The 20,917-nt window shown below is 36.4% G+C and overlaps 2 protein-coding genes across 3 annotated transcripts in view; one reads left to right on the top strand and one right to left on the bottom strand.

The window, feature by feature from the left end:
- Positions 1-20,657, bottom strand: part of LOC129756948 (uncharacterized) — a 608,072-nt gene extending 587,415 nt beyond the window's left edge. For both annotated transcript variants that reach the window (XM_055754020.1, XM_055754021.1), the window contains exon 1: positions 19,088-20,657. The gene's annotated coding sequence lies outside the window, so the exon portion shown is untranslated. The remainder of the gene's footprint in view (positions 1-19,087) is intronic.
- LOC129752530 (carboxylic ester hydrolase-like) overlaps positions 1-20,917 on the top strand; it is a 45,176-nt gene that overhangs the window by 16,949 nt on the left and 7,310 nt on the right. The gene's annotated exons all lie outside the window — the stretch shown is intronic.

Genomic DNA, 20,917 nt, shown 5'->3' with positions numbered 1-20,917 from the left:
CGAACATTAAGCATTTATTTTTATTCGCACTTTACACACTGCCACTTTATGCTCGTCGCCAATATGTCACAACCGGAATTTGTTCTATAACGCTTAGCACATTTGGATGGTTAGCCAAGAAGAGGATTTTCGGATGACACATACATAACACGTCTTGTTCATCTAAGACTAAAAATGTGACTGAACTTTTATAGTAGCTAACCTAATCTCGATACTCAAATAGAGATAGAAGTACTCTAGAATTTTCGTAAAAGCTTACTCTCTCATCTATGAAACTTTCATAATTGTGAGCAAAATGCATGCAAAGTACTCACTGCGGTGCTCCAATTACTTGGCCGCCGTACCAATTGTTTGCCGTTTCGATGATCCGATTCTTGGCCACCAGCAATGTGTGATAGATCTTTACCAACAATGCTTAATTGACAGTTAACAGAATTGTTGGCTAGTCTGAATATAAGGCCACTGACAGAATGACGTCAGCTGAGCGTAAAGTTCTATGCGACGATTGAACACCGGGCTTCACTCATACAACAAAAAGGCTTTTGAAAACATTGAAATTTGGTTGGAAGGGAAGCACAAAATAAGCTTTCATTTCAGTAAGTCGAAAGTTAAGAATTTGCGCAATTTTTTCTTTCAATTTTTGAAACTTTAAACTTTTTAATCATTTAAACAAAGTGATGATTATAAACACCTCAGGTTGTTTTAGAATATTTGTGTATGAACAAGAATCATTGGTTTATGAATGACAACAAAACGTTCATCAGAGGGGGCCGATTCAGAAACGAATTATGTCCGCGAGTGGTTTGAACTTTCTCTTTTTTATGGACATTGAATTTCTTTGATAAAATCTAAACTAATACAGAACACTTCAAAAAAATTTCTCCAATATGTATACAGTAAGCTACTTATGAAGGACTGATAAAATCTGAATAAAGCCAATCAATCTAGGAAAAGTATTTCAGATTACATGGGCTTATCTAGACTAGCCCAGGTTTTCAACGTGGAGTTTAAAAAAAAATGGTGTGGTCCAGCTGCCAGAGTGTTGAGGTAAAATATCCGTATCTGGCCCCGATTGATTCACATTCCTCGAAATTTTTTAAAGAGATTTCACATTTCATCATTTTTGCGAAGTTTTTTGAGACAATTTCATCAAAATAAAAATCAAATACGACTTGAACGAGAATAATACTGAAAGGTTTGAGCCGTGTCAAATAAACGAATTATAAAAAACGGCTTGAACGTGGTTGTTGTGAAAGTGGTATTGTAACGTTGAATTGAAATATCTTATTTTGAACTTTTCTTATCGATAAGATTTTACCAAATATTGTAAAAATAGCTTAGATTTTCTTAGTTTTTTTTTTTGGATAATTTCCTGACTTGAATGCTAACTGGACAAATTCAGGAATGCTTAGCCTAACGACAGATTCATTTACGACATTTCAATGGTTCTGTGCATCATGATGTGTTGTCATTAATTAATCATTGTTTAAATCATTCCGTTTGAGTTTTTATAGACCATAAGTTGATAGCAAAATTCTCTAGGAGACTTGCGATTGCGACAACTATCTTCATATTGTGGAGTTTGGCTTCATAAAGTTAGAAATTGAAAGATTCCTTGAATGATATTTTAAAATTTTGTACCCGGATATCGAAGAAAAAGGCCTGTTTTTTCCAGTATTATTCACAATTTTATGAAATTCCAAATTGTCAAGTTGTTTTAGAGATAAAAATTCGCCTGAATTTTTTTTTTGAAATTATGAAATAATATTTTAATGGTAAAAATCACTATTTGTAATTTTATTTTCCAGCTTTTCTCTAGTCTTTTTATGAAAAATTCGTAGATTTTGACTGGATTTGCCCGTATATTACCCAGTTATGAGATTAAAATTTAGAAACCCAAAATCCGAACTCGCCCGACCTGGAGAAGTAAGAAAAAAATCTAGAATGTCTGTTAAATGAATAAAGGGTTAAAATTGAATAGATACACGAAATGCAAATACAAAATTCTTGAACTATGAATTGAGAATTACCAAGTTTGACAGCGTTTCAAACTCGAATCAGCATTCAGAATGAATGAAAATTTCAATTCTGAAATTCTATTTGAAAACTTTGTCACAGGCTACGTAATATGTATTATGAAAATCTAGATGTGACAATGAACAGAAGTAAACTTCAAAAACAATTCTTTCGGATTTATTAGACATAGTATATAACTAGTTATAAACGTATTTGTAAATGAAACGGTCTACAACTGATTGACGACAAAAATAAATAAAGGTAATCAATAACTTAATTGACCTTTACACCTGAAGCAGTTTTCTAATAATTAAATAGTATGTATCTAAAAAAAGTAAACCTTTGAGTCATTTAAAATTTCAAGTGTGATGCCTGCAGTCAATATTTAGTAAAAGATCACAAATTTTGAACAAAGTTTCCGCATCGGATTCTTTTATTTCCGATTTAGAGTTAATCACCGTTGATAGATTTTTATTAATTTTTGTTTTAAAACTTTAATAGTACCCCTTGAACTGATTTTACCAGCTAAATTTACATTATTACAGATTTATACTGGTCGAACAACAATTTTTTTTCCAGTAATCTAAGCTAAATGAATGTACTGAATTTCATTTTTAATTCAATTCGACGCACAATACTGAAGAATCACTTGTGACATAAAATTAGATTTTTGAATTTCCCAGATGCATAAAAATCTGAAATCACGTTCGCTTGATGTCATGAATTTTGAAAATTCTACCATTTGTCAGGAGCATAATTTTTGAAGATTACAATTTTCGGCTGCATAAATATCAGTTGATTTTTACCTCATACTTCTGGATTTAAGAAAGGATTAGCTAAACATAGGGAATGTCATAAAAAAGCTTGATAATTTTAAGAAAATTTATTTCCCTTTCATTTGTTATATTAAAAGCATTTCTTTGCCGAATAAATTATAATTTTTTGCATATGTAAATATGTACAAATATTTCACTTCTTATCAAATTTGATATGGCTTTAGAATTTTCTTGACTCGATATTTGTCAACGTAATAAAATTGATATAAAATCAAACCTTGTTAGAAGAGTTTACGATCCAGAAGAGAGCCCATGTACTTAATGGTAATTAGAAAAATGAAAATCGAAGATTTAGAAAAAAAAACTCTTATGGGTTTAAAGTTATTTTCGTAAAACTTATGTTCATTGATCATTCATATATTTCTTTCTTTTTTTAATAAAAACATGAACAGTAAATCTTCAATATGGCTCTTTTAAACCCTGATTATTCAAAATATGAAGATTTTGGCTCTTCCGACGCAAAAGGTTGCCGACCGCTGTGCTAGATCTATTAAAAGCTAATTTTATTTCATTTTTGCACGTTTAGCTTCAAGATGACACTGCATTAAAAAATAAAATTAGAAAAAGTACATTATGCAATCTTTAAAGGACAAACAAACTTCATAACATAATCAATAGTGGCCGTACAACACAATCAAAAAGAAATCGGAATTCATTTGCGTTTTTAAACATGTTTTTCTTTAATATTGCTGCCTCGTATAAATTTTCGATATAATCGTTTTTGTGACGACACAAAAAAATCCAATATGGCTCTCGACACTACCTTGTTTAAATATTCCTTGCGTCGAAATGAATTTTTTTGAGCAAGTTTTGTAAAAAAATAATCATGAAAGGTTTTTAGAAGCCTTAAAAACGATTTAAAATCAATCGATAAACTTTGATGAAATTGTTTTTTTTTTTTCATTTTTATTGTTGAATAATTTCTGAGTTTTGGCAAAATTTCCCCGAATATTGCCCGTATTTTGCCAGGATTTTACATAAAATTGCCCGGATTTGTCCGGCCCGGATACGTACTGATAAAGTTCTGGCAACATTAGTTTATAGTTTATTCATATGAAATATACTGCAAGAACCAAGAAATATTTGAAATCCTAAGTTATATTGCTTTTTTTACTTTCACTTCAACTATGGTGATGTTTGAATTGTTTTTTTTTCTCATTCAAATTTACGTACAAAATTTTAACAGTTTGCGCTTGTCCAGAACTGAATGAATCGCTCCCAAAATTTTACTGCTATATTGGGCATGAAAAAAATTCAATAAATTGTGGAAGGTTTTAAAATCACAGAAGTTTAATTTTATGGATTCAAACAACTTTTGATCTTCAGAAAACGTTATCTTTGATTTTTTTTCCTTTTCTTTTTTTAAAAAAGCATAACTATAGGCTATAGCATCTAAAGAACTTAGTTCTTAGTACTTTTTCTATGACTCGTTTACTTTAGTTTTAAAACACTTTAACCTAAATTTTTAAACATATTAAGACTACTTCATAACTTAATGTATATAAAAAAATGTAAATAAACATTCAATCAAAAAACAATAGGAACAAGGATTTCTGAGGCTACCCAAATGACAATTTCTCGAAAAATAGGTAAATTTACAGTTTTCTCGTGTTTTTGAGCATTTTCAAGCTGTAGTTTTTGATACCAAAAAAATGGTCTAAATAAAGATTGACTCTGGCATTATTCCGATTTCAGTAAACCCCTTCTAAACACGAGATTGGGTTTGAGAGAGAAAAAGCTTTTTTTGTTATTGTTCTAGCACTGCACACATGTATACATGAATTGAACCCTCTAGTTCGAGAAACCTACCCTTCCTGCATAAGCTATCACTCTGGCGGAAGTGATTCCTCTCACCCATAGAGGGAAAAGCTGACCCCGATTTAATTCGAACAACCAACCTTTAGCGTGTAGCTGAACAAAATGGGAAACTTTTCCGACCATCGAAACCGGAACTGGCTGTTGCGGCGGAAGAGCGCAAATGTTTTATCATCAGACCCGCAAAATTGAGTTCGACCGAAAGGGTGGGTTTTCTTTATCAGCGATTTCCGATCTCTTCATGTGGATTCCATTCATCATGTGTGAAATTGGAATGGTCTTACTTATGGTGCTTGAAATTTAATCAAATGGCTGGTCTTTTGGAACTAGATTGAAAACCAAATTTATACATTTGAAGTCGTTGATTGCATTGGGTGTCGTATTAGGAATTTTGTATTATTTCCCTATAAAAATTTAACCCCCAGAAGGTGCCCTTCATTTGTCTCTCAATATCAAAAAGAGACAACAATACCCACCGAAGATGGTTCCATTTTCATCAATTTATGAACATCACATGGGATTTTATGCATCTCAAAAACCCATTTGTTTTATATTTTCGTTGCCGAACGTCTGCCAAGTATATCTAAGTATATTGCTTCATAGAGCAGAAAATCTCAACCGTATGGGTTACCCAGTATGTATAGTACCCAGCTTGCAGCTCGCAATTGTGCAAAGTAAACGATCGTTACCTCCCTACATTGTGAACGGGCTATTAATTTTTGAAGTATTATTCGAGCGCTTGTTTTCAAAAGGGCGCAACGGGTGGAACAGAAATAGTCGGGGTTCTATCTTTAGAAATCGTTTGCTGCAAAGACCAATTACAAATATAAACTAGCATATTGGAATATTAAATTTTCAGTCCTTTCTTAGACTTGATTCAAAGTGTATCACAAAGACGAGGTTGTTAGTCGAAACACTGGGAGCATGATTGAACTTAACTTCAGAAGAAATTTTTGCAACGTTCGTTTCTCGTCTTCAAGAAAATTAACTTTGAGAAGGAAAAACTTGAAACTGAATCACTCAAACAATGGATAATCGGAAAGAACTGCTCCAACGAAAATAAGCTACGAAATTTGTTTGTTTATCTTCCGAAAAACGTTTCTATTTGGGGAAGAATAATCGATTAAAGTTTCCGTCGTCTTTCGGGAAACTGCACCGGAGGAAAACCGGAGTAGATAGACACAGCAGCAAAAAGCTGAAGAGGAAAAACCGAAAAAGTCGGAAAAACGATAACACAGACACACAGAGTCTTTCTTCCATCCCTTGGAAATATTCAAAGCCAAGCAAGCAGCAATCCCCGGTTGAAGTGGGTCTTGAAGCCGTGTTCAATCTTTGGTGGATCGGAGTCGGAGTGGTGCTTTTCCTGTTTCTCAGTTTATCTTCCGATTAAGGAAGCATGGAGCAGAAGACAAGTAGAAACTAGGTAAAGCCAAAGAGAGGATTCATTCGGGCGAATTCATTTTGAAAACAAAGCCAGTCCCGTGCCTGCTGATCAAATATAATCTGAACACGAACGAAAACAATCAACAGAAGAAACAGTAGGAAGGTAGCTACTACTTTCATGACCTGTGCTGGGACAGGAAAGGTTAGTGATATCCCAATGTTTTTAGGTTGAGCTAGGTTTAGGGTGGATGTGCCGCTAGTAAGTAATTTGAAACGATTTTATTGAACGTTCACATCTTTTGACGTCAGATAGAAAAGAAAACATCCATACGTTCTTAATGGGTTTGGAACTTCTTGAATAGAAATAATATATTAAATCTCTATACTATGTGATTGATGTTTATTTTATGATATACAGTGAGCAAAATAAGAATAGTGGTACTGTTTTGCTTGTTATAATATTAATGATTGAAAATCACCAACATTTTCTTCTACAATTTGTTTTGAATTGTTTAACAGATAAAACAATCATAAGTTTACTTTTTTTGGACGTTGCAATTGGCGTTGAGGACCAAAAATATGAAAAAAGGGTGTGAAATAAGAATAGTACCACTTGTGTTTTTCAACAAAAACAAGATTATTTCTAGCAATTTACTGTGTAAAAGTGGATAATAATGCTTCTACGAATTATTTGAATGAATAACTGCATTTTAAGGAGTTTTCTAGAATTTCAAAGGTTTTAAAAGGGGTTTTAAGAGATGCTCTTCTAGCGTTTAGGAATTTGATATTTGAGCTATAATACTTTATTAAACTGCTTGATTTCTTCATTAACATTCATTAGTATGATGCAAAATGATGAAAAATACATTTGAGGCTGAATTTAAATAAAAAAACAGGCTTCAAATAAAAAAAAACACTAATGTTTTTTAAATAGTCTAACACTATTTCTGTAATTTCAAGTCATAGATGGCAGCACTATCTTGGAATGAAACCGAATTGATGCTCATTTTCGAATATCTGGGATTAATTCAGGTATGCTGGATGATTTTGGTCAAGAAATAAGTACTTGGTACCGTGTGATCGCTTTGAAATTCTAAGATCAGAAAATCAAAAAATTAGAATTTCATTAAGGTGACTAAAAGTGGATGTCTTGGACCGATAATCAGAATAATTTTGTTCTTTCCGATAAAGCTTGATGGACCAGACGACTAAAGTCTGTTTCACATAGAATCTGGTCGCATCTTTTCATTTACTGCAGCGCCCCTAGTTGTCACATCGCGAATCTATTGCCTGTGTTTTGATCCGGATGGTTTGTTTACTTAGTGGTGAAGCCAAACAAATCAGGCGTAAAAGTGAAATATATGACCGGAAGCTGCGAGCAAAGGTCATTCGATCAGTTCACAATAATCCTGGAATCTCCTTGCGTGATTTGGCGAAAAAGTTCAAGACGAACCACAGTACAGCTCGAAGAATTTGTTTGCGAGGAGGCTTGCGGTCGTATCATGCAAGCAAACACCCCAACAGGACGCTGAAACAAAACCTGGTTGCCAAAACCAAGGCAAGGAAGTTGTACGAGAAAGTGTGGACCAAATACAACGGATGCATTTTGATGGACGACGAAACTTACGTCAAAATGGATTTTCGACAAACTCCCGGTAACAAATTTTCCTTGCGAAGCGTAAAGGGAATGTTGCGGGTAGATTCAAGTTTGTTTTTGCCGATTTATTTGCTCGTAATTTGATGATTTGGCAAAGGATCTGTAGTTGTGGGAAGAAGACTAAGATTTTCATCACTGGGGACACATTGAATAGAAATGTTTACGAAGAAGAATGTCTCCAGAAGAGGTTTTTGCCATTCATTCGGTCCCGCTACAGCTGCCACTACAGCCGGGATGTCGTTAAGTGGTATAAGGAGAACAAGATCGATTTTGTTGAAAAAAGTATCAATCCACCAAACTGTCCGGATTTTCCATGAAAAAACCCGCTCAAATGGAAAAGTGGTGGAACAAGATGGCGAATGAGGTTACCAGCAGTACTGTGCAGAAAATGATGGGTGGTATCACAAAAAAAGTTCGAAAACTCATCCGAAAAGCTGACGAATGATTTTTATGTATTTTTCTCCTTAAAGTGCAATAAAACCCCTACAAAATGACATTTTTAATTTTGTTGTACGTTATTTCTTTGCGGAGAAATGATCTATTTTATCCGACCAGATTCTAAAGGGTGATACAGTCAAAATTTGGTCAATATCAACTTGACGTATTTCATTCAATTCTGCATTTAAAAAACCTGAACACCCCTCATTTTGAAGGTGTATGCGTGTAGAATGTTACTCCTATTTTGATTTTGGAATTCACTCTTCAGTTGTCAAAATGCCGTCCAAGGAAGAAGAGCAGCGTATCAAAATTTTGCTTGCGAATCGCGAAAATGCGAGCTACTCGCACGCAAAGCTGGCAAAATAGCTAAAACTTGCCAAATCAACCGTTAAAAATGTAATTAAAGTGTTTGGGGAACGTTTGTCGACAGCCAGGAATTCTGGATCGGGGGGAAATCGAAAACCGGAAGCCACTGAGACGACAAAGAGAGTTGCCGGTAGTTTTAAGCGAAACCCTAACCTCTCTCTCCGAGATGCCACAAATAAGCTGGGTGTATCGTCTACAACCGTGCATCGAGCCAAAAAACGAGCTGGACTACTGTCTTACAAGAAGGTAGTGACTCCAAACCGCGATGATAAACAAAATACGACGGCCAAAGCGCGATCCCGGAGGCTGTACACGACGATGCTGACGAAGTTTGACTGCGTGGTAATGGACGACGAAACCTACGTCAAAGCCGACTACAAGCAGCTTCCGGAACAGGAGTTTTATACGGCAAAAGAAAGGGGAAAGGTAGCAGATATTTTCAAGCACATGACACTGTCAAAGTTCGCGAAGAAATATCTGGTTTGGCAAGCCATCTGTACCTGTGGCTTGAAAAGCAGCATTTTCATAGCTTTCGGGACTGTCAACCAAGATATTTATGTGAAAGAGTGTTTGAATAAACGTCTGCTGCCTTTCCTGAAGAAACACGGTTGTTCCGTACTGTTTTGGCCGGATTTGGCATCTTGCCATTGCGGTAAAAAGGCCATGGAGTGGTACGCCGCCAACAACGTGCAGGTGGTTCCCAAGGACAAGAACCCTCCCAACACGCCAGAGCTCCACCCAATTGAGAAATACTGGGCTGTTGTCAAGCGGAACCTAAAGAAGACCAAAAAAACTGCTAAGGACGAGCAGCAGTTCAAGGCAAACTGGCTTTCTGCGGCGAAGAATGTGGACAAGGTGGCTGTACAAAATCTGATGGCAGGGGCTAAGCGTAAAGCCCGGCAATTCGAATTTGGAAAAACGGAAGCCCAACTGAATATTTTTCTGAATTTTATACTGTTTAAACTTAAAAAAGAAATTTAATTTGATTATTAAAATAAACAATTTCACCGATTCACACGCGTTTTCCCTTGACCAAATTTTGACCGTATCACCCTTTATGTGAAACAGACTTCAGCAGTATGATCAGGCTTCCTAAAAGTACTGGCGAACGACAGTATTCTTGCGAATGTCGCACATGCACCTCGATGAAAGCTTCCCGAATATTTCTGCCCCGACAGTTTTAAAAGGAGCGTTCGTGCGATGTACAGCGATTGATTGTTTTACCTCACGCGAGAGTTTGTTCGTGGGTATGAAATTTTTTTAAGCCTCGTGACAGTTTTGGGAAAATCTTCGTGACAGTTTTCAATGCGTTGAATTTCGCATGACAATACTACTTACTCAGTCCAACTGTAGCCGAGATTCGCTCGGGCTGAGTTGATTTCGAACGAACGTATTTTCCTCTTGCTTGAAGCTACTGCGGGTGGTGATCACCCCAATCACCCTCCCCTCCCCTTTTCGCCTAACCTGCACCGGCACCACACATCGAGTTACGCCTCGGTCGTATGCTGCTGCTCGGTGTGAATATATGGCTCGTTCGATCTATTCGATCCAAGCAGCAGCGCATACGATCGGGCATAGGTACGGTATGGGCACGACAGTCACCCGTGACAGTCCTGCAAAAACTGTCACGCCCTGCAGCCGACAGTAAGGATGAAATTATTTTCGAAACAGTAGGCATGAAGGGATGAAAACCAAACTCTCGGTTGGGTTCGCTACAGCTTAAAGCACAACACTTTCGGCAACGCATGCTTTGAGCAGATTGTTCAGATACAGCCTGGGTTCTCGCACGTGTGCGATGTAGCCGAAGCATTACGATTCGTTACCGTCGGTACAGCAGCGAATCGAGTGGTAAGGAAAACCGAGACAGTTTGTTTGGCAAACAAAAGGCTGTCATAGCAAAGCTGTAACTTTCGGAAGCCTGAGTATGATCACAGAGAAGTACTATTGGTATGATTTGAAATTGAACCGGAAGTTGAGATGAGCAGGAATTTTGGCGATGGTATATTCTTGTGCTGGTGATTTTTTTTTTTGCAAATCCGGAAAAGCTTTCCGCAGCTCAAACTCCAACAAAACTGTGTTGGTAAATTACCTCGAAATGATGAATATGGGCCTAAATAAACCTGTAAAATCAATGTTGAGACTTATTTTTGTTTTAACTGTAAGATAGTGCTGCCATCTATAAATTGAAACTGGAAAAAGTGAAGTTTACTGATAAAAAAAACTAAGTTTTCGAATTTCAACCTGTTTTCTTTCTGATTCAAAATAAACACAGTATGTTTGTTTCATCATTTCACGTCATTTTAATGAAGAAAATAAGTAGTTTGGTAAAGAATTACAGCTCCAATATCAAATTTCTTAGAACTTCTCTTAAAACCCTTTTAAAACCTTTGTAAACCTTTGGATCTCTAGAAAACTCCTTAAAATGCAGTTATCTATTCAAGTAATTCGTAATTTTACACAGTAAATTTCTAGAAATAATCTTGTTTTTGTTGAAAAACACAAGTGGTACTATTCTTGTTCCGCACCCTTTTGCCATATTTTTTGTCCTCAACGCCAATTGCAACGTCCAAAAAAAGTTAAATAATCCTTGATTTATCCGTTAATTAATTCAAAACAAATTGTACAAGAAAATTTTGGTGATTTGTAATCATTCATATTTTAACAGGCAAAAAACTTATTGGTATTATTCTTATTTCACTCACTGTACACACACACACAACCACACTTACATTTGCGTCATACCAAAAGATTTTTAATTGTTAAAAATGGGACAACAGTTTTCAAGAAAAAGAGCACTTTAGAATGGGATTTTGAGCTTCATCCATATAATAATTCATCAAAATCGGTTCATCCGATCTTATTTTTTATTCAATGTAAGTGACATGTATGTAGTATAAGCGTTCTTTACTTAAAGTTTGATTCCTTTTTTTCAACTTTGATCACTCTTTTTCATCCTTGTTATTTTTTTTTCAATCTTAAAACCTTAATTGTTTTAAATTTTTAAATATAAATTCAAGAAACATAGATGATTTTTTTAATTAGCTTTCGATACTTGGAACGAAAAATTGTTCCTGTATTCACAACAGTTCAAAGCTCAAAAGCTATGGGAACAAAAGATCAACTCAGCAAAATGATGTCCTGGAGGTTCACAACGAGAAATTCTTTCGGTTTTCAGAAAATCCATTTAAGATTTATAGTAAACTAGCTGACTCGGTGTGCTTTGCATAACTTCCAAAAATTAATGAAATTGGTGATAGTTAGGGATCATTTAAATATTACGTAAAGCGTCTAGGGGGAAGGGGCTATAACAGCTTGTTACGCTTTATGAATTTTGGTTAGAAAATCTGGATTAGTTATATAATTGGTACAAAAATTGTAAGGGGTCTCAAACAGAAAAACTTGTCTTGTACACAAATACGATCCCATGCTGTATGTAGTTCCAATATCGATAAATTCTCAAGTTATTCGAAAAATGAGTGACCCTCTCTTTACTTAATATCTCCCCTATAACAGTAGAAAGGGTTCTTAATCCATCAGATAAATATTTCCTGTTCACAAATATGCTCCCATGTTCCTGTTTCTTGATAAGTTATCGAGATCTTAATAAAAATGTATGAGTGACCCACTTGCCACTTTTTATTGTTCCCCTCAATGGAGGAAGGGCTTTTAAATCACCGAAGAAACATTTCTAGTGCTTAAATACCCTCTCATGCCAAATTTTGTTTCGTTTGCATTATTAATTCTCGAGTTATGCTATGAAATTTGCATCGGAGCCCCACCCTCCTACCTAACCCCTCATTGGAAGGAAATATTCATAGAAACATTCAGTGTATTCAAATAGATTTACATGTCAAATTAGTTCCATATTTTCGATTAGTTCTCGAGTAATGCGAAAAATTGTAAATTGTTAACTCCCTCTCTCCTTCCTATCATCTCACTGGACGAAGGCAATAGTATCAAATATTTATAGAAACATTCCTCGTACTCAAATACGCTCCAAAGAAAAAAAAATGGTTCTATTTGCTGGATACATTCTCGAATGATGTAAAAATCTGAATAGGAGCATCCTTCCCCCCTAGAAAATTTTCTCACTGGAAAAAAAAGGAGGATTTTCATTTATTGTATACCTTCCTACGCTGAATTTGGTTCTATTTGCTGGAGTAGTTTTCCAGTTATGCTCAAAAATTTAAAGGAGCCCCCTCCTCTCTTTCTATCTTCTCACTGCAAGGAGGGAGGGGTGCCAAATATTCCAAGCCAAACTTGGTTCCATTTGCTTGAATAGTTCTCAAGCTATGCTATAAAAAGGTATGGAAGTCCCTCTCTTCCCTTCCTTTATCCCCACAGGAGAAAGGGCGGGTCAGAAATAACCATTGAAACATTTCTCGTATACCGATACCCTCCCTTGCCAAATTTGGATCTATTAGCTTAATAAGTTCTCGAGTTATCTAAAAAATTGGTAGCGCCCTTAGTACTTCCTATCTTTCCACTGGGAGTAAGGAAGAGTTAAAAATTTTCATGTAAATATTCCTCGACTTTGAATACTCTCCCATGCCAAATTTAGTTTAATTTTTATGATCAGTTTTCGAGCTATGCAATATTTGTCTTTTATATGAGAGACCCCCTAACTAGGGTGGTCTAACCGGTTTTACCGAAACCGGTAAAACCGTTCATTTCCTCAATACCAAATACCGACTTTTGGTACGGTAAAAACCGATATTTCCGGCAAATTTTCCATCATTATTGGCATTTTCAAGAATTGACACGACACAGCTAAATGTTTTTTTACCAAATACTTATAAGTTCAAATACTCATATTTTGTTCAACCAGCTTCAAAATCCAAGCACAATAAACCTTACTGCAAGGTTTATGTGAGATTTAATTATTGCTTAAACTTGTCGATATAACTTTTCGAATTAAAGCTTTTTTCATGAAACTTCTTATCAAACTAACGCTCCACAACATTTTAAGACAGTACAAGTGTACAATGACTGAAAAAAGATACAACTACAAGAAGTTTTAGATAGCATCACAATAATCATCACTGAATTTTTCATTGATAAGCTGGAATTTGGTAAAATTTGCACAAATATTTTATCTTCAAACAGGCCAAGTTTATCAAAATCATTTCAAGCGGTGCCGGCTTTCACAAACTTGAAATTTAAAACCAAAAATATTGAAAACTGATTAGAAACTGCCAAGTTTGTTTAAAAACATAAACAGAATCAGTATTTAAACACATGTTAGACTTTTTGTATGAAATTTTTTTATCAATATTTTCATGAAAATTTATGGAACTCTGTTGTTTTTTTTATTTTTAACACTGTTGAAGCTTTTTTTCAGACAAATCAGTAACGAAATTTTTATAAATTTTCAACAGTATTAAAGCAGGGATCATCCAAAATCTGGACGCACTGTTTATTATACCATAGCGCTCCTAGTTATCGGATCTGGAATATTTTGACAGTACTTTGTTCGGGAATGTTTCCTCTATCAGTGCTGAAAATTTCATAACAATTCGTTCATTTCCAATAAAGTTACACGTAATGGAAGCCGCGAGGCGAAAATTAATATTGGACACCCACGTCAAAAACCCGACGTGGTCTGGTTCAAAAATCGTGAAATCTGATTTTGGGCGGCTTCCTGACCAAAAATTTTACAAAGCAACTGGTCGGGGTAATGTCCCCGCCAAGTTCAAATTCGTTTTTGCCGATAAGTTGGCAAGAAAGTGTTTTATCTGGCAAGATATTTGCAGCTGCGGACGAAAAACCCCGGTTTTTATGAAAAACAAGACCATGAACTCCGAAATGTACAAGGAGGAGTGCCTTAAAAAACGTTTTTTTTTTTCGTACATTAGATCTCACAAAGGACAAGTAAAGTTTTCGCCAGATTTGGAAAGCTGTCACTACAGCAAAGAGGCACTACAGTGGTATCGGGCCAACGGGTGGATTTTGTCGAAAAGGACATCAACCCACCCAACTGCCCTCAATTCCACCCTATCGAAAAATTTGGGCAATTGTCAAGCAGAAGATGATAAAGAATGGTAGGACGACTCTGGATGCAACAGAGATGAAGAGATTGTGGGTTAAAATGGCCGCTGAGGTCAGTGAATAGGGTGTCCAAACTATGATGAGTGGTTCTCGACAAAAAATTTGAAATTTCATCAAAACAACATCGGAACAATTTTTTTTCTTATTTTTCCTTTGAAGTGCAATAAGAACCCTACATTTTGATTACAAAACATTTTTATTTCGTTTAGAAAGCTCCGAGATACCCTTTTTAATGCGTCCAGATTTTGCGTGATCCATGCGTTATAGCAACAGAGAGCGTATGGATCAGATCCATACAACTATATTTTTTGCAGAATTTTGACTGGTTTTTAAAACTGGTTTTATTTTTGGGAAGCCAAACTTTATGCTATCACGACCTAGGTTGCGGGGAAAACATCCGTAGTTTAGATAACAATAATCTGTAACTCTGCGAGTCAACCAAAAACTTTGTGACAATGTTTTGAGTTTAAAGGCCCAATACCATCTTTTTCAATAGGAAATGTTGCTTAATCTATCGCGTTATAAATTCTGAGCATTTTATGCCATTACTACTGCAATTAGACGTAACCTTTTCATGAATTCGATATACTTTGAATGGTTGCTACTAAAGACTATATTCGAAAAAATGCAACACTAATATTTGTGAATAACTTTTGAACGGATGGATGGAAATTGATAAAATTCTCAGAGATACTACTAAGTAAAGTAATGTTTACATATGCAAAATTTGTGGGCAATCTATCAGTGGTTTTTGGAATAGCGTCTTATCAATATGTTTATTGATCAAAATGTTTGGGCATCATCCACGCTATCTATATTGCACTCTATGAACTACCGTTTTCTACTTGCTTTTCTTGACGTTTTCCATTTCTTAGATCTTGACCTTCAAATGCACTCTAAATTTTCTATTTTATCGAAGTTTTGGCAAATTTAGCGGATTATCCAACTTCTGGAAGAAAACAACATTTTTGACAGTTTATCACTCTGCTTCTTTCTTTTTGCAGATGTTACTGCCAGATCCAGAAGGTATCAAGCCTAAGCCCTCGAGTCCCTGGTCGTTCCTCTGGAGACTCAGTGGAGGGTGGGCACACAAGGCCTTCTTTTGGTTGGCTGAGCTCGAGCGTGTGATGACGGAGATCCCAAGGTAGGCTCCTGGATCTATTGGGCAAATCGGAGTTCCTTTCCAAATAACTGAGCAAAGCTTATTTACACTTTTATGTTTATTTTTCCTAACCTTACAAAACTTCCTTGTGTAGGTGTGTCAGTGTGTTTTGTGTGTGTGTTTTGTGTGTGTGTGTTTTGATTCACAGGTACCTGTTTTGTTGCTGCTGGCTGCTGGTCTCGATGGCTCAACGGGAATGGTTGATTCGGAGGTTCTACTATGTTTCCACTTGTTATACCGCGTGTGCTCTTAGAATGTGGAAAGAGCGGTTCGACAGGATTTTCGGCAACAAGGGTGGTAGATCTTGTCAGACGGTGTCAGATCTCGGCAGATCGTGCAGGATGTGATAATTTGTGGTGGGCGGATGAAGGATGCGAGACTATCAAGCCGGAAATGGTTGTCTAGGCTATCAAGCTATTCTCGGGCTGAGACAGATTTCGATCACCCAGCTAAGGCAGGCCAATATTTTCGGGTCCTGATCCTTCCTCTAAACACTTTATCACGCTCAACTTTCACTTTAGTTCGATTAGGAAACGCCTCGAACTCTGCTGCAGTGAAGTCCGCCAACAAGAGATCGACTAGCCGTGTTCGATATCTTATCGAACCCCCTATTTTCCCTCCTAAACTTTCCATCTCTCTCTTTCCGTTATCTTTCTCGTTCATATTTTCCTTAGACCAGTGTTTTATACAACTATGCGTTATACTGTCTGTAGTGAGGGGTTTGTCTGTAGTGTTGTATAAATTTAAATATAATTTAAAATAAGTCTACCTTAAGTTTAGTGGGAAACGAGCACAAACTCAAGACTCCATAAATACGAACGGTAACACAGAATGGAACGATTTCAGATCCAATCGAAGTAGGGTATGAACATTTAGAAACCTTTGAAAGGGCTTTTGGTCGTGGAAATTTTGGCCGTTAATTGTGCCAATAGTTATGTACCACCTACCGATTTGCATCTTCCGCAGATCGTCGTCCAAATTTGCCACATATCTATCAATAATTTAGTCTAAAGTTAAAATATTTTAAAACTTTTTTCTACGTTTTGAGATTTAAATTGGGTAAAACTTGGTTTGTTTTTGAAAATTACAAATGTAAGTAAAAAGGTTGTGGTTCAAATCTTGATATATCTATTATTTCGAAGGCTCGCAAACAAACACCCTTCCTGATGAAATCAAAGCGTTTAGAAGCAGTAGGTTGATTTATGTGACAGTTCAACTTTTATCCTTAGTAAATTTAAAGTTTTGGTGTACTTTTTGTTGTTTTTTAAGGTTAATCATTGATTTATTTACTAAATTTATAGTTTTGGTGTAGTTTTTGTTGTGTTTTAAGGTTAATTAGGCTGGAACAAATATCAATTTCTTCTTTTGTCACCCGCCACCCCCCCCCCCCCCCCCCCTTCGAAATTTCCAAAAACCCGAAGGGGGAAATAAATAAAGTTTGAAGTAATTTATGTAAATTCCAATGAAAAATTCCAATATTAGAAAGATTACAAGACTAAAAAACAAATTTAAGAAAGTGGGAGTTATTTCACCTTTTGTTTTCTTGATTTCATTGAATTATTCGATAAAAAATTACTCGATTTATAGGTTTTGTGCAACGATATAGTATGCAATTTGGTTGCATACAAGCTTCCGTGCAATTTATTCCAATTTATTTGTTTTTCGCATTATTTTTTATTGTCCCTCGCGATGTTCCAACTCCGAGTGACAAAAGAAGGATTTGAAATTTGTTCCGGCCTTATTGATGTCCAAAAAATAGGGACGTTTTCCAAGAGTAAGCCAGTCTAGAACAATAGGCTAGAACCCCTATCAAATGGTAAAGTTTGAAGGAATAAATCAATGGGGAATAGTGAAAGGACCTATAGAGTTGAATGTTGGCAAATTTCATTTTTTTGTAGTTAAAATTTTTTAAAAAATGTTAAAAAATTTAGCTCCTTAATTTATGCAGCATCATTGTTCCTCTTCGATTTTAATTTTTTTTTTCGACCTTAACACACGAACTGCCTTAGTTTATCAATCACTAGCATTCGTAAATATTATGAAGGTGTTTTGTATCCTCTATGATCAAGAAAACTAGTTAAAACCGTCAAAATAGAGACTGATCAATGATTGATTTCTGTTAAGAATTTTTTTTTTTCAAAATTTGATCCTGCTAACGAGCCGCCATTTTGTTTACGATTTAACCATATCGTATCCCATAGTCCTCAAATTTCAAAATATACTCTAGAAGTCAAAGATCTATGGCAGCTTTTTGGTTTCATCTTAACCAAATTATTCAATTTTTCTGTCACTTCTTAGCAATTTTAGAAAAGAATGATTCCATATGTTTAGCGGTAATGGTTGATAAGCCGTATAGATTTCATCAGTAATTTATAATATTCCTTCATTAATCTCAAGTGATTCGAAAAAACGCTGATGGCGTTCGGTTCAGTCTGGTCGAATCTCGTCTAAAATCCCTGAAATATCATCTTATCCAGTGTTAGTCTCAGTTCGATACTTCTATAGGCCTTTGATTAATGCCTCATGACACGAACTGCAAAAGTACTTAAGCGTTATCTTCATGTATTTTATGCAAAGACAACATGTGACCATTTGAATATGAATCGTTTAGTTGAATATAACTATACTTCGATTGTTTCCCTTTCTTTGTTTAAATACTTTGCTCTATTTTCTGAGTCCGTTAAGCTAAATTTACAGCCTTATCTACTTGATAAGATGAGCTTATTTCAGATATGTTTCGCTTTAATGGCTCCAGAGAGTTAAAATCAATGGTGGCTCCAGAGATATAGTCCAACAACTCTCATCAACAAACTTTCATAATCATAAATTTGTGAAATTTAATTCCGACTTCAAGATTCGATAATATGTATAAAATGAGGCCCAATTTCCGAAAATGATTTAAAGGCAAAACCTCAAGTATTTGCTAAAAAGGATACTCAGCGAATGATAAAACCACTCCACTCCTTCTGATATACCGTGGTTTAGAAAAATTGTTTCGTTCGAAGCACTCAACGAGCAGCTCCGAAACAAGATGCACACACACAAACAGCTCATAATTAGCGATATGGGAAAAGTTGCAAGACCACTAGAATTCAAGGTAGGAAAAAAAGTTTTCTTTTTCTAGTAACCCAACCAGCCAGCAAACAACAGAACAAAATTGCCAACCAATTTCGCCATCAACGAAAACCACGAAAGAAAAAAACATTCCATAACACAGCCCCACAACGGCGGAGTAGCTCGTGGCGTTGCGGTTTTCCCCCATTCTCTACCTTCGTTCTGCTTGAAAAATTGGAGAAAATAAAATTTGAACTGAACCAAAAAAACAAGTAATGTGAAAAGAATTCGTTTTTCATAAGCTATACTCACTCCACACTTCAAGTTGATGTAGTTGTTCTTCTTGTTCCTAGCTGGTAGCGGCTCATCAGACGAGCTTTTCCTAGTAAGTTTCTTGATGGCGGCCACGGCGCCATTTTTGTATTCGACTCGTCGATCGAGAACCTGTTATTACTGCGAGGCGGTACCAGCTAGCTAGCTGTTACAATTACCGGAGGTTTATTTTTTATTTCATTTTTTATTTGTAATTTATTTTTCCATTGTAAAACGAACAGGTATCACACTAACCCGTTTTCTTTCACGTGCCTTTCACAATAACTTTCCACCTCACGACGACGACGACGATGACGATGAACGGCGACGTCGCTATGGTCGGGTTTCAGATTTTACTTTTTTGATTTCTTAATTTTTCCCATCATTCAAGAAGGAGCACTACCACTTGGTCGGTTCGTCGATTGTTAAGTGAGATCCGGGTAGTTGACTCTTGGAGACGGCGAAACTTTCCGGCTTTTGGTGAATTCTGCCTGGAGGCTTCTGAGCGAAAGAAACGAACCAAGGAAGACGCTTCAAAGTTGATGAAGGCGCCCTACGACAACGACCAAACACACCGATGATGATAGAAAGGTTTCACTTCACAGTTGTTTTCTTTCAATCTACCTCTGTCGGTATCGCTTGTTTCTAGTTTTGGATATCTTGATCCTTGTTGAGAGCAAGGGTTTCGATGATTATGTTATGGTTTCGAGGCTGGTGAATTGGATGTGAATCAATCAGCTGGTTTCCTTTTGTTCGGGATCGATTGAGACCAGCTGATGAAATAATTATATTGTAAGGATTCCACCCACTACCTTCATACTGCTCTGAAGCGGGATTGTGATTACTCGCTAAGGCACCATTTTGTGCCCCCGGATTTGTATGGGTTTCAGATCCTTATCAGTGGCCGTCTGTAATCATACATAAGTAGCACTTCTGTATGTTGAATCACTTTATCACTATTATCTGCCAGCAATAATTTCCACAACAGGTATCGAACACGATAAAGTGGTGTACACTGGAACAATGGGAAACACACCAATGAAGCTATCAATTAATTGGAATTTGCTGTCACATACAGATATCGGGACTCCCATCAAGTGAAAGTAGCTTTTACGTAGACAAATCCCTCCAAATGCGCTGCTCCCATTCTGCTTTCTACATCTTTAATTGACAATAATGGCCCCTGTTAATTACTTTCTCTCTTGAAGAAGACACAACAGTTTTCGCAAAAGCGTTCTAGGAAACATTCCCGCGACTTTCGTCTGTTTCGCAATGAATTCAGGAACAAGTTTAACTTTTCCAATTAAATCTCCACTCTATGCTCGCTAATTAAAGGTACACTTCAATTCATTCCACTAGAATCTCCCACCGGGAAGCGGCCTTCCCAATTGTCACGCCACACCTCCAGATACCCCAAGATGCCCTTAAGAGCAGGCAAAAATTACCCAAAATCCCCCCTAGGACGGACAAATCCAACCGTCCACTAACCCAAAGATAGAGATCCACCGGCTGAAACCGAAAAAAACGGGAACAACAGTGTAACTTCGGTTAATTTTCATCCGAAGACGACCGCGACTAAAAACCGACTGAGGAGTTTCGGATTTGCCAAACGGTGTTTTGTTTTGGATCTCCCACCGAATGAGCTGAAACGTGAAACGCACGCCTTCGTCTCGTCTTCGTCATCGTGGTCCTCGTCCTGCCTTCGCGTTTTCTCACCCACGTTAATCCCACCGGACCGAGTTTCGTTCCTCGACAAGCCCAAAAAATTCCCAAACGATCCCCAAGAGCTAGATTACTGTAGCAGCAGCGACCGTCATGCAACAAATAACA

Source organism: Uranotaenia lowii, chromosome 3, assembly GCF_029784155.1.
Source record: "Uranotaenia lowii strain MFRU-FL chromosome 3, ASM2978415v1, whole genome shotgun sequence".
In the NCBI taxonomy this organism is placed as follows: domain Eukaryota; kingdom Metazoa; phylum Arthropoda; class Insecta; order Diptera; family Culicidae; genus Uranotaenia; species Uranotaenia lowii.
This window is presented reverse-complemented; position numbering and strand designations above follow the sequence as displayed.